Source organism: Hipposideros armiger, unplaced genomic scaffold (genome assembly GCF_001890085.2).
Source record: "Hipposideros armiger isolate ML-2016 unplaced genomic scaffold, ASM189008v1 scaffold_492, whole genome shotgun sequence".
Classification (NCBI taxonomy): Eukaryota; Metazoa; Chordata; class Mammalia; order Chiroptera; family Hipposideridae; genus Hipposideros; species Hipposideros armiger.
Window position 1 is genome coordinate 1,181,432 of NW_017731842.1, and position 6,882 is coordinate 1,188,313.

Here is a 6,882-nt window from a genome sequence, read left to right on the forward strand (position 1 = left end):
TAAAGTGCCAGGACAAATTTGCTCTACCTATTCTTGTTTGGAGGTATTCGGATGCAATTAGGAGGATTCTGACTTAAAAAGGAAATATTTGTACAAAAGGCAGAATTTAGCTCTTCAATGAAAACCACAGAATCTGAAAATCATTGCCTAAAAAGCCAAGATCTGCTTTCTCAACTCTCAATAAGAAATCTTGGATTGGATGCAACAATTTCGGCCAACTGACCAGAAAGTGACATGTAAAACTATTTAGGATTGCTAGCTGTATACACACTCTCTCTACGTTAATCCTTGTGAGACATAGTGACGATACTCTGTAAGACATCAAAGGACCCCGGGAATATATGTATATGCCATAATAAAAGAGATCAAGATAGGGTAGAAATTAATAATTAAAAAATGAGACTGGAGGGAGTATTTGGTATTAGCATTACTTTACTTGAAGACATAATTTGAAAAAGTAATATAAGTGGAGCTTATTGCATTTTATTTAAAATCCACACTTCTCCATTATTTGGGTAAATTATATTTTTCATGTTTTAATAACTTTTTATTGAGATGTAATTCACATATCTTAAATAAAATCCACCATTTGAAGTGTATTATTCAGTGGTTTTAGTATATTCACAGAGTTGTGCAACTAATATCGCAATCATTTGAAAACATTTTATCACCACAAAAAGAAACCCCATACCCTTTAGTAGTCACTCTCCGTTCCCCATTGTCTCCCCACACACATAACCACCAGTCCTAAGAAACCATGAATCTACATTCTGCCTGTATAGATTTGCCTAATCTGAATATTTCATGTAAATTAGATAATGTAATAGGTGGCCTTTTGTGACTGACTTTAATTAGCAGAACATTTTAAAGATTCATCCATGATGGAACATGTATCAGTACATTCCTTCTTATTGCAAAATGCTATTCATTTTATGGTTATACCACATTTTGATTATCCACTAATCACTTAATGAACATTTGGATTGTTTCCACTATTTGGCTCTCATGAATCAGGCTGCTATAAACATTCATGTACAAGCTTTTGTGTAGACATATGTTTTTAATTCTCTTGGGTGCATAGACATGGAATTTCTGAGATACATGGTGTATTAGGGCTGCCCTAACAAGATATCACAAACTGGGTGGCTTAAACCAAAAGAAAATTTTCCTCTTATGTTTGTGTTACTGAACCTAACTGAATGAGGATCCGTCCATCTGATGCTCAGCAAAGCCAAACACTGAACATCAAGGTTTGCAATAGATAAATTAAAGCCATTTTATTTGCAGGGGGCTAAGCAAGGAGAGTAGGAAGTTATCTTTTAAAACCCAAGCTGCATGAGGCTTTTAATCAAGGTTTTTAAAAGGCAGATATTGAGGGTTAGGTGTTAGGGGGAACAGGCAGGTATGCAGTACCAAGGCGGGTTTTGATTGGAGAGCTTTGGAGCATGGCCATTTATGATAAGATTTGGTAAGGGGCTGCAGCACTGTGTCTTTCTGCAAAAGGAACCCTTTGCTTCTGAAAGAGTTCCAGTGTTCAAGTTTCACGTGTGTCCTGGTCCTTTGGTACCTTTGGTATCATGACGGGAGTAAAACTTTGGCTCTGGGTGCAGCTGGAGGTCCAAGTTCTCTCCAATGTGCATGATTTGACCATGTTGATGTAGGATATTTCTTGTGCCGGGGTTGTAGTCTCATGAAGCCGAAGAATGGAGACAGGGACCAGAGAGGTAGAGTTTGTAGCAGAGGAGAGTTTTATTAAAGCAAGAGAAAGGTTACAGCTCCCGAGCGGGAGGGGGTACCTAGAAAATGGGATGCCCACTAGCTAGGGTAAAAGCCTTGAGTTTTTATACTTTTTTTCTGCCTGGAAGGGGGAATGCTGAAATACTGGTGCCTCTTATGAAGGGGTTTATCAGATTTGTTCTGTTGCTCAGCCTTGGGGAGGCCTTTCGTAATGTCCTCCAAAATGGCTTTGTTGCTTTGGGGCATAATTGATGTCTCTTTTCCATTCTGAGGGAGTGACCCTATAATTTTGAAAGGAATGGCTAATTTAAGGAATGACCAGTTATTTTTAATCTTATCTTTGCTCAGTCTACCAGAAAATTCCCAACCGCCTGATATTATATTAATGTGACTTGTGTTTTTGGTCTGTTGTCTCTGAAAGGCAACTCAGTACCTTGTAAGAAACAGGATGGGACCATTTTGAGTTGATTCTGTAGTTACAGTTGTTCTGGAGGCTGAAGTCCAAAATCAAGGCATCGGCAGAATTGTTCCTTTTCTCATCTTAACTTTTGGTGGTGGCCATTAATCCTTGGCATTTCTTGTTGCAGCTGTATTACTAAGCTCCGCCTCTGTTGTCACGTGGTATTCTCCCTGCCTATCTCTGTCTTCCTATGGAATTTCCTCTTCTTATAAGGTCACAGTCATATTGCATTAGGACATACCCTGATAACCTCATCTTAACCTGATGTAACTTATTTGGGAATGAGACACCCCATAGGGTGTTTTTATTATTTGTTGTTGTTGTTTGTTCTATGACTTTTCTGAAATAATTCTGTCAGGTCTATATTCTTTGTCATGCATAACTACTGAAATTTATTATGCCATTAGCTTAGTGGTCAAATAATGATTAGAGATTTCCTTAAATGCCTTGGTGCTCCAATAACATATAATATATAACATATAATATGTAACATGTAACACATACTATGTAATTTTGCCTTAGACTATGTCCTCGTTACACAGAGCCTCAAGGTCAGCCGGAACTGAGAGTCTAGGGTCTCCTTAGATCTTCCCTGGGGATTCACACAGTCCCATATGAGCACATATTCTTCCAGATTGCCAGGAATATGATGGAGCTTTTCAAAGCTCCCCATGGATATATCATTCCCAGCTTTTCCTTTTAATATATTTTGTCAGCCTTTTATTTGCCTCATCTTATATCCCATCTTGTGTAGCCGTAACTTTAAACAATCACCTCTGGTTCCTTTTAACAACATTCTGGGACAAAAGGCAATTTGTGATGCGTGAACTCCCAGTCAGGTGATACAAATGTAAGTACTTTGAGTGGTTAAAATTAGGGGAACTTGCAAATAATAACAATTCTCGGGGAACAACTCGTTTGGGGGGAATGTCCTGATGTCTCTTTGCTCTGGCATTTGCTACTAGTCTGCTTATTTTCACGACTGCTGTACTTGTTATGTTTTGGTTTTCAAGGCTACAATGGAGCTGGGGGGAAAAAATAGAAATCAGGCAAGTTGAAATGCCATGAAGCTCACAGTTCTTACTGAAATGTTTCCATTTTTTTTTCTTGAATAAATGTTCCTTGATGATTGCAAAAGTTTAATTTCCTGAGCTCTGGAAAAGTTAATTTGGCAGTTTTTGCTAGTTTTCTCATTGATTTTATGAAGAAGCAGATATTTAAAGGTCCTTTCTTCATCATTTTGGAAGTATTCTTTTCTTTTTCTCTCATTCGTATTTGGCCTTCAAACTGCACAAGCTTCCTTGATCGTCAACTTTAGTCAAAACAAAATTCCCAAAGAACAAAAAGATCACTGTTCTAATTAAATAAATGGTTAAAATGGGTGTTTTGTTCCCACTAATTTTTTCCCCACTAATTTTTAAGAGTCCTGTCTTCCCAATAAAGTGGAAAAAGTTTTTCTGAAGGATATTAATAGACTATTTAGGACTTAGCTAAGTGGTTCCTGTGATTACTCCAGCTAAGTTTAGTGTGATACACACTATTGTAGAAATTCGTCAGATCAATACACTGTTATGAACCTAGTTCACACATTGTTTTCCATTTTGAATTCTGAATCAAGTGTATAATATTTGCATTCTTGCAGAATCAAACTAAGTGTGTTTGTTGTGTTGCCACAGTGATATTTGAATTTGTAAGTATGTTGCCAAAATTTAATCAAGTGGTACTACTAGGAGATAACCATTAAAATCAATTCACCAAACTCAATTGATGATATCACAATTATTGTTATGTTAGTGTTTCTTTTTATAATTTTCTCAACTTTTGAGATTGGTGTAATATTAGCTGCCTAGGGCTGCTATAACCAATTATCACAAACTATGCAGCTTTAAACAACAGAAATTTTCTCACAGTTCTGGATGCCAGAATTCTGAAATCAAGGTGTTGGCTAGGCTGCAATCCTTTGTGAAGGTCTAGGGCATAATCCTTCTTTGACTCTTCCAGCTTCTGATAGCTGTAATTTTTCCTGGAGGCTCATGTCTGCTTAGTTCCTTTCTCTGCCTCTTTTCGTGGCTTTTTTCTTATCTCACTGTCTTATTCTAGATGTGTCTTTTATAAGGACACTTTTCATTAAATTTAGGTCACACCCAGGTAATCCAGGATGATTTCATCTCAAGACCCTTAATTTAATTACATCTACAAAGTCCTTTTTTCCAAATAAGGTCACATTCACAAATTCTGGGGATAAGGATGTAAACATGTCCTTTGGAGGTTGCTGTTCAATTCACTTCAGATGTTTTAATTCATTTATTTTACTTTAAAAACATTTTAATGATATGGCTATTAAAGGGTCTGGACCCACTTTCAACATTTGTGTGTTGGGGGTGTTTCCCATATCACCAAACAATTCTTTTTTTTTTTTTTAATATTTTTATTGGGGAATTGGGGGGATGGGAACAGTGCTGGGGAATTGGGGAAAGGGGAACAGACAAGTTGCTGTCGTTTTGTTCTTCAATCTAGTTGTGGAGGACATTGCTTCACTGGCCCAAGTTGGCACCATCATTGCGCTCTTCTCTGGCGAGGCAGATCAGTCGCCGGCTTCTGGACGGCCGCTCACTGCGGCTGCTGGCCGCTCACGCTGGCTGCTGGCCGCTCACGCTGGCTGCTGGCCACACACGGTAGCCCATGGCAATGCACTGCCACAGGGACTGCAGCCCACGCCGTCGCCGGCGACTCATGGCAGCCCAGCTCCAGGTTGAGCTGTTGTTCAGCATCTTAGCTGTGGAGGGCAGTGTCACTGGCCCTCTTATGTGGGATCCGAACCGGGGCCCTCTGGCATCCCAAGCGAGTTCTTAACCATCGCGCCACTCGGCCGGCCCCAAACAATTCTTTTATTTATTTTTTAAAGTTTGTAGCAGAGGATAGTTTAATTAGAGCAGAAAGTTATAGCTCTCGAAATGAGACAGGGTCCCAACTGGGATGCCCCACCAAGCAATTCTTGAACAGCAGGTGGGTATCCTACAAGTCAATTCCATTCTGACACTATTTACCTCAATAGCATCAGATTCCACAGGTTAAGGGCTCAGTCCCACAAGACTGCCCTCCACTTCAGATGCTAATTGCAAGTTTAGGTTGTTACTTGTACTTCTGACTGACTGGCAATAAATCAGAGGTTCCCATGACCCTCTCCTTTTGTTTGACTAATTTACTAAAGCAGCTCACAGAAATCAGGAAAGCCATTTACTCACTAGATGACCAATTTATTACAAATGATATTAAAGGATACAAATCAAAAGCCAGATGAAGAAATATATAGGCTGAAGTCCCAAACAAACAAACAAACAAACAAAAACGTCTATCCTTGTGGATTCTGGGGCCCAGCATGGTGGTGTTGACCAAGAACATCCAGCCTAAGAGAAAACTTATAAGAGTTTATTTGAGCCAAACTGTTGACAATTGCCGGGAAGCAAAATCTCAACGAATTGAGAAAATTCTCCAAAGCATGGCAGTTTTACAGCTTATTTTATACACAAAATCAAAGGAGGACGGTTACATGAAATCCACTGGTGACAGACTAAGGGAGTGGGAGAAAGCAAAGCGGGGAAATTTCTGGGACTGGATAAAAGTAAACTAGAGAGACAGGTACCTCTTTTACATAGGTGGGTGCAGGATAGCTAATAGTTAGCTTTTTACAGCACATAGAGATGGTAATCAGGAGATAAGCATAATAATGAGGAATTTTGCAGTTTCCAGCTCTGGTCCAGAAAAAGGATTAAAGATGTTATCTTAGGTACAGAAAGACAACAGCCCCAGAAAAGGCACAGATTAACTTAATAAAGAAGCTGAAGACGTGACTTCCTACCATGGCCCACTTAGTTAAAAATTTCTGTGTGTGTGTGTTTACGCCATCTTAGCTTTAGTCTCCTAAACTTGTCAGGTTTAACCTGTGGCCCCTTTTCCGTCCATAGTGGCAGGTGGAAGAATTGTTTCTCCAACTTGGAAGCTCTTTAAACCCCTCCTTTTGGGTTTCTATGGAGGTTTCCTTACATAGGCATGATTAACTTCTTGATCATTAGTGTTCGATTCCACCTAAATCGCCTCTCTCCTCCCCAGAAATCATGGGGTGAGACTGAAAATGCCAGTGCTCTTTCATGGTGGGTTCCTCTGGCAGTCTGCCCTAATTCTTAGGTGCTTTCCAAATGTCACCTCATTAACATAAACCCAGTTGTGGTGGAAAGGAGCTTGTTATCAATAACAAGGTATCCATTTCATCTTTATAGCTCAATTTTGGAAGCTGAGGACAAGAGACCAAATATTATAACAAAAGATGCTCCCATTGATTTTATAGCTCAGGAAGCTCCAAGGGTTTTGGGAGCCAGGAACTGGGAAATATCTTCTGTTCATCTGAATATATATTTCTTATAAATCACAATATCACAGTTATATCATGAAATAGATTTTCACTTGAGTGTTGCTTTAGCTATATGAATCCAATTAGCATGTTTTTTACTATTTCTCATTGCAGCATCTGCATTTTCTTTTCTATTAAATAAATTTCTGTTATTTGGTCCATTGATATTAATAACTGTAGTATCTTTACTATGACTAAGGCAATCATTACAATCATTTTATACTTTTTGACCTGAATTCTAGTTTATCTAATATCAAGATTATATCTTTAGCTTTTT